Source organism: Octodon degus, unplaced genomic scaffold, assembly GCF_000260255.1.
Source record: "Octodon degus isolate 3935 unplaced genomic scaffold, OctDeg1.0 scaffold00100, whole genome shotgun sequence".
Lineage (NCBI taxonomy): Eukaryota > Metazoa > Chordata > Mammalia > Rodentia > Octodontidae > Octodon > Octodon degus.
Window position 1 is genome coordinate 9,877,520 of NW_004524676.1, and position 7,294 is coordinate 9,884,813.

A 7,294-nucleotide genomic window follows, 5' to 3' on the forward strand; every position below is an offset into this window, starting at 1 on the left:
AGATCAGACTCATAATGATTCTCCTGTTTTCAACCTCCCAAGTGCTGAGATTACAGGCATATGCCACCAGGCCCAATTTCAATTGCAGTCTCAGCACGCCCCAGGGGTGGAGCTGGCATGGCATGCAGGGGACCTAACCCCAGCCTCTGTGCTCTGCCTAAATAGGCACTTTAGTCTGCTGAGCTATCTGGCTGGCACATACATGTTTTTTTATGGCTGACTAGATTTCTACTGTGTGGATATAACCCATTTTATTTATTCATCCATTGGTAGACATTAATACCACTTCCACCTTTTCTACCTTTGGCCTATTATGAATAATGTAGTCAATATAATTTTTATATTCTTACTTGTCATGCTTATATTGATAAGTTCTGGCCTGAGTATGAATTGCTGAACTGTTATGGTGGTCTGACATGGATGAAGCCTGAAAACAACATCTTATCTTCCCCATGAGCACTTCCCCATCTTCTCTCCTCAGCCCTGAGTACAACTTCCTGTTATTCTTCCCACTTAGAAAGAAAAAAAAACCAAATCGGCTCCTTACTTTTAACCAAGCTCCCCACAAACTCTGCCTCTAGCAAAAGTTGATACAATCTAGCTGCCCTTTGTCCCAGGCCAGAGCAGCCCCACTATTTCCTTATGATCCTCTCTCCATGTCCTCACTAAAGACCTCTGTGCTGATAGGTTCTGGCCTGAGTACAGTCTGCTAAATTACCAGGTCCTGATTCAACATGCCTGGATCCCAACAACAGCTTGTCTTCCTAATGACCATTTTCTCCTTCCCCAGCCCAGTCCAGGATACTTTCCTTCACACACAAGAGAGCTTCCAGTCAGCTCCATGTATGTCAGTGAACCTGCCCCTCCAACTCTACCCCTATCAAAAGTCTATAAAGCCTCAGCCTTCCTGTCTCAGGTCAGAGGATTTCCCCATCTCCCTGCTATCAATCCTCTCCATATCCTGCTCAGTGGCAATAAAGGCCTTTCCCATCCTTTTCTTTTATTTCTGCTTCTCTGCTGTGCAGCCGAAAAGCCTAACATGTCCCTGTCTGCTGCATCAAAAAACTTGACATGTATGTTAGGTAAATGTTGGTCTTTAAGACTAGTTGCCCATTCCCCTTGCAAAGTTCTTGATGACATGTCCTCATTGCTAAGGAAGGGACAAGTACCAGGCAGGATGACCTTGGACCTGAAGTCAAGTTCCAGACCCCTTCTTTTCTCAGGCTCATGTAAGTGGAGCATCACCTCCCTCAGCCTCTGGCCCTGTTTGTGCTCTGTTCTCATGCACATCCTGGAAATGCTGCCCTGTGGCACTGAAGAATACCCTCAGTCTGCAGAGGGTTGATGCTCAGCATCTTTTCATTGTCATCTTGTTATAGGCAGCTGAGTTAGAAATAATATAAGCAGTCAGATAGGGCTAGTCCCTCAAAGGACCCAATATGGAAGACAAAATACCTTACATCTGTGGGTAAAATAGGTACTTCTGCAGTAGGCCAAAGCTCAAGACAAAATATTAAATAAGTATAGCCACATTCCTCCCTAGGGAGAGCCATCAGGGGTTGATACTCTAAATAGGTATCAATCACCTTGAAAAAGTTAGGAAGTGTCACTAACCCAACACCCTACAGGAAGAGCCCCTGTTCTGTATTCATGCCCACTTGCTACATGACTCACTTCCCCATTTGATCCCAATTTAATCAATTTTATCTAGGCAATTTGTTTGTAATCTTATTGGTTGAGCATCATTTTGTCCCACCTCATATGTGAGTTCCTCTGTTTTCCACCTTAGGTCCACTTCACCTCATGATTTCACTCTGTAAAAATCCCCAGAAAAGGCAGATTCCTTAGCAGCCTACTCTGGTCCCTTCTGTCCCTCTCTCAGACAGAAGCTTTCTTTCCCCCAATACAAATATTCTGCTCTTAACCTCTGTTGTTCCTAAAATTCATTTTTCCTGTTTTAGAGGACATGGACTCATCCCAAGTATCTTTTAGGTTGGGAGTTTCATTCCCCTCTGTCAGTCTGAGATGTGCAATTAAATTCCACCTTTCAAGAAACAGTGAGTGGCAATAAGACCAGGGGCTTACGATTGTACACAGAGGTGAAGTTCCGTCAGCAAAGACTTCACTGTATTTCTGTAACCCATCACCACTTCTTGGCCTTTTGGCTAAGATCAAGTGTATTTTTGTAACCTTTCAATTTCAGTCATCACCTTAGGAATTTATTTCACTATAATTTCTAGAAAACTTGCCTAACTTTTTAGAGACAAAGATGGAGAATTACAACTGAAACATGTTTTGGACTTCTAAGCACATCAAATCTATTTATTCCCCATGACAACCCTACACAGTAGTACTACCATGTTTTTGTTGTACAGCTGAGAATATGCAGGCACTGAGAGACTGACCCTCAAAGGACCCTTCTGACAGACAGGAGCCAGCTACCACCCAGCAGAGCAGGACTATTGCAATTGGCTGTCTACTCCTGAGTCCACACAGCATACTTAGGTCTCAAACATGAGTTTTGAACTCAAAAATTTACACCTGATTTCCAACTCCTATCTTATATTACTGCTAGCTTGAAAAATATTGCTTATGTTAGTATGTTGAAAAACCCTAGCAAAGTTCTTAGACACTTTTTTCCTCACATTTAACAGCTTTTCAGCACCTTGATGAAATCTGTGTCAACTTAATTTTGAAATGATTAGATTTTACCTCTAGAGGTATAATTACCAGGCTGGAGAGTAACCTCACTGTTACTTGTTTGAGTGGCTCATGGTCTTTATATCCTAACTCTATCCTCATTTATATTCTAATATTATAATTATGGAATGTCAATGGACAGCTGCATGAATAATTTTGTCTAAAAAGATGTGAATACTAGAAAAGAAAATAAAGCTATTCTGGAGTTTATGTCAGGGAGTGGACAGGAACTTCTTGCCTATATATTTCTACCACATTCTTTTTAGTTTGTTGCCTTTTAAGTAATTTAAATTAGGACCTCTTTTGTCTTTATGTACCAGATGGACTGAGATAATTAGTGAAAAATCAGGAGCATCTGAGAAACTCGGATTTCAGTGGTAAGATACTTTGGGGTGATGTGTCATAGAGCTTTTCTTATGCTTTTAAGTTTATCCTGCATAATTGAATCCCTTTTAACATCAAGGAAGATATAACTGTCTTGTTCATTGCTTTATTCAGTAATAAACAAATATGAAGACTAATACTGGTTATTGGTTGGATTCTAAGCCACCAAATCACATTTTATTTTTTTCTTGTATTTTAGGGAAGGGTCTACAGGGTGTTCAAGGTCTCACTACTAGATTGGACTCATAGTGATCTGGCTGTTTACAGACTCCCAAAAGCTGGGATTACAGGTGCGCACCTCCACGCCCAGTCCCAATCACCACCTCAGCGTGCCCTGGGGGCAAACCCGTGCAAGGCAGTCCTGGAGATCAAACCCCCACCTCCTGCGCCTGCTTGCAGGTGCTTTAATCTGCTGAGCTATTTGGCCAGCCCTTCAAATCACAATTTAAAAATATACATTTTCATAAATTGTCATTTTAACCATTAGGGAAAGCTCATCCTTGTTCATGGAACCAGGCATTGTACCCATTAAGAACTCATCATCATAAACATGGTCTAAAGTGGTTATTTATTCCATTTTATAAATGGGTAAGCTGAGTTTGAATGGTATGCAATAATTTGCTTAAAGTTCTTACAGATGATACATTGTGGAGCCCCATTTATGCCGAGGCATATGCCTTTCTCCCTAGGCACATGCCTTTCCTTCTGAGACTTGTCTTTGGAACAAATGACATGTAACAAGTCTGCAGTTAGTAAAAGAAGCCTTTTTTCTTGGCAAACACTTTTGATATAGTAGTACAACCTCTATCTGTAAAGATGAAATGGAAAATCCCAGAAATTTATTACCTAAGTATATTTTATTAATAAAAAGCTTTGTTTTATGATTATCAGTCTCTTCCTCTGCTTAACTTATGAATAAAACTTTATCATAGATATACACATATAAGAAAAAGCATAATAGATATAGGGAGGCTGTTGTAATATTAATCTGTGAAGTTTTATTATGCTTAAGACAACACAAAGTATAAAATACAATTATTTCCCTCTAGGGGAACTTGTAGGTTAATGAGGATGTATAATATAATTACAAAACTATGTAAAATAGTATTTCTGTCACCATTTTGTGTCCTATGGTACAATTCTGATGTTCATCAGCTGGAGCTGTTCTCAGACTCCACAGACTCAAATTTTCTAGCTTTAAATAACAGCAACACTGGGGTCATCCCCACTGGACTCATACTTCTCAACAATGTGAGGGTTCCCAAGACTTTTCCAGTTTTGATAATTTACTAAAACTGAGGAGATACTTACATTAATTCTACCATACATGATATGGTAAGTCAGGATCAGTCCAGAAGAGATCCATAGGCTGAGGTGGGAAGGGTCCTGCACAGTTTCCTTGCCTCATCCCAGGGAATCTGGGTCATCATCCTCAGCACATTGGTGTTTGTCAACCAGGAAGCTTCTGGGTGTTTGCTGATTCCTGAGTTTCAGTTACAGAAGCATGATCGACTGAGCCATTGATTATGTGGTTTAATATAATTTCTGCTAGTAGTTATTCATAGTACAAGGTGTAGACATGATATCTTGTCTAAACACTATTAGTACAAATCTTCTCATTGAACTAAGAGAAAGTAACTATATCTATCCTATTTTGTATATACAGATATATATGTATTTTTTTCACTACAAATTGGTCCTTCATTTATATCCCCCTTTTTTGTTTACTTTTGTCAGAGATGGGTATTCCTTTGCCATTCAAATATTATAGATATATGAATTCAGCAAAGTAATCCAATATAGTGCAGTAGCCCATAACAGTAGTGGGTTATCCATAGGACAGGCAATGTCAAAAGTTGTTGACTTGAGCCTTTTACAGCTCAGCATATTAACATGGCTTTAGTTTTTATTCCTCACTTTTATACTTTTCTGCTGGATGGTTAAGACCGAGATAAAACAAGATCTATATAAACCTATATAACAAAAAATGTAATTTTTGTATCTGACAAAATCAGTCAAATCCCCTCAAGATTTATCCTGAAACCCTGCGCAGCAGTTTGTAGATCTTTTGTGAATGTCAGCCATGTGGATGAGTCACAGCCATTGCTTGACCAATTTGTTTTCTGTGAAAGCCAGAGAGAATCTTTTCTCTCCATATCACTCTCCTTAGACACGCTCTATATTGTTGATCACTTTCCTCTGTGGCCCCATAATCTCCTTGATAAGAAAAGTTGGGACAACACTGAGTTACAGCATGTTTCAGTACAGGTTCTCTTGTGTCCTGAGTCCTCACTGACCTTGAAGGGCTAGGGCCAAAATGTTGGTTATCCCTGGAGCCCTTCTTTTTCTCTAATTTTTTGGTAGTCTTATCTCTCAGGAATTTCTAAGGGTTTTAGAGTCTCCCAGGAATGAGGAACAAAAGCCAAATTGTGTATTAAACTTTAGATTATATTATGGCCCTCAGCAGCAAGGCTTTTCTTACATGTCTAAAAGTTTGAGGATCCAGTGTGGGGCAAAGATTGGAAGCCTGTATATGAACTTTGTAATACATTTCAATATAATTTATCAGAAATTTATTTATTTATTTATTTATTTATTTATTTATTTATTTTCTTTTCTTAGATAGGGTCTCAGTTTACAGTTCAGACTGCCCTTGAACTAACTATCATGGCCCAAGCCTGGCCTCACACTCACAGCAATGTTCCAGCCTCAGCCTCCCAAGTGCTGAAATCATAGGAGTGAGCCACCATGCCTAGCTATAACTATCATATTCCTACCCATCGTGTGTTTCTGATAGCAGGATGTATAAGGCTTACATGTCAAGGAGTCTCAGAAATTTCTCTTCTGACTATATTGCCTATTCATATGCACAAGGTTTTGAATTACAGCAGGAGGCTGAGCCAAGGCCCACTGAGTCCTGCATCAAATTTTATTTTACTGATCAATTTGTCTAGCCATTGTCTAGGCGATTCCACTTTGGGCTGTGCTTGGTAGCCTTTGTTTTATGGCTTTTAAAATTGCTCTGATGGGGGGGGGAATAGAATATACTCACTTAGAGTCCTTCAGTGGGGCAGCTGCCATCAGCAGGCCAGCAAGATAACCGTTATGCAGCTAAGCTCTCGTAGTGCTGTGTGAAGACTTTTGTTTCAACCCCATTAATATTTGCTGTCTGTCTGATTTTTAAGGCAACTAAAGTGTTCTTCCTTGTTGAAATGAGTCCCTTGACTCTCCTCACTGTCTTTCTCTATTTTCATATTAACTAATCTAGCTTCTGTGTTTATATCTGTGCCATTTCTAGGGGAACACCGAGACGACAGATCTAATAAAACTCCTCGAACAGTGCTTGATTTTGTAGGAGTTAGAGCATTTCCCTGGCCTTGCATAAGGAATAGCAGACTATCCTGATCACCATAAAGTCTGCAGCATGGTTCACATAAAAAGCATATCAACTGCTTCAGACGAGGTGTTCCAACTGATATTCTTTTGTGGAGTGCAGAGAGACTCAGTACTCAGGTTAAACAGTTACGTAGTGCCTTTTATTCAGTCTGCCAGGATATCTGTCCTCTGGGGAATAACCTGCTGTGTGTCTGGATTGTGTACAGTGTTCTGAGAGTGTTTCCTAATGAGCCGTACATCTATTATCAACCCACATATGCTCTTCCACTCCACAGCACACAAAACCTAAAGTATTATATCTAGATGCTCTCACATTCTTTTTCTTTCCTTTTTATTTTAGGGAAGGGTCTACAGGGTGTTCAGGTTCTCACTACTAGATTGGACTCATAGTGATCCGCCTGTTTACAGCCTCCCAAGAGCTAGGATTACAGGTGTGCGCCACCACACCCAGTCTCAATTGCCAGCTCAGCATGCCCTGGGGGTGGGGCCGGCACAGCAGGCCCAGGGACTCATATTCTTTTTAGTAAGTGTTCTTCCAGAAGCTGATGAGATAATTTCTTCACACTACGCCCCTGGTTTCTGTATTTTCTTGGTTTTTCCTTCATCATCTGGTCTACCTTACTTGTGAAGGTAGTGTCTGTTGCTCTAATATCATTTTCCCCTTTGAAAGAAGCTTTGAGAGTTGTGAACATATCTCAGCCTGGCCAGCACCTACGCTTGGCCAGGGCCAACACTCTTTCATACTACAGGTAATAATAACCCTGGGACTGTGTGGTTCAGCTTTTTCTCATTATTTTGCATTTTCTTTTTTTTT

At 40.2% G+C, this 7,294-nt stretch overlaps 1 pseudogene; it reads left to right on the forward strand.

Moving 5' to 3' along the window:
* The first annotated feature begins 2,145 nt into the window (after positions 1 to 2,145).
* On the forward strand, positions 2,146 to 2,313 carry LOC111818760 (annotated as a pseudogene).
* The last annotated feature ends 4,981 nt before the right edge of the window (positions 2,314 to 7,294 follow it).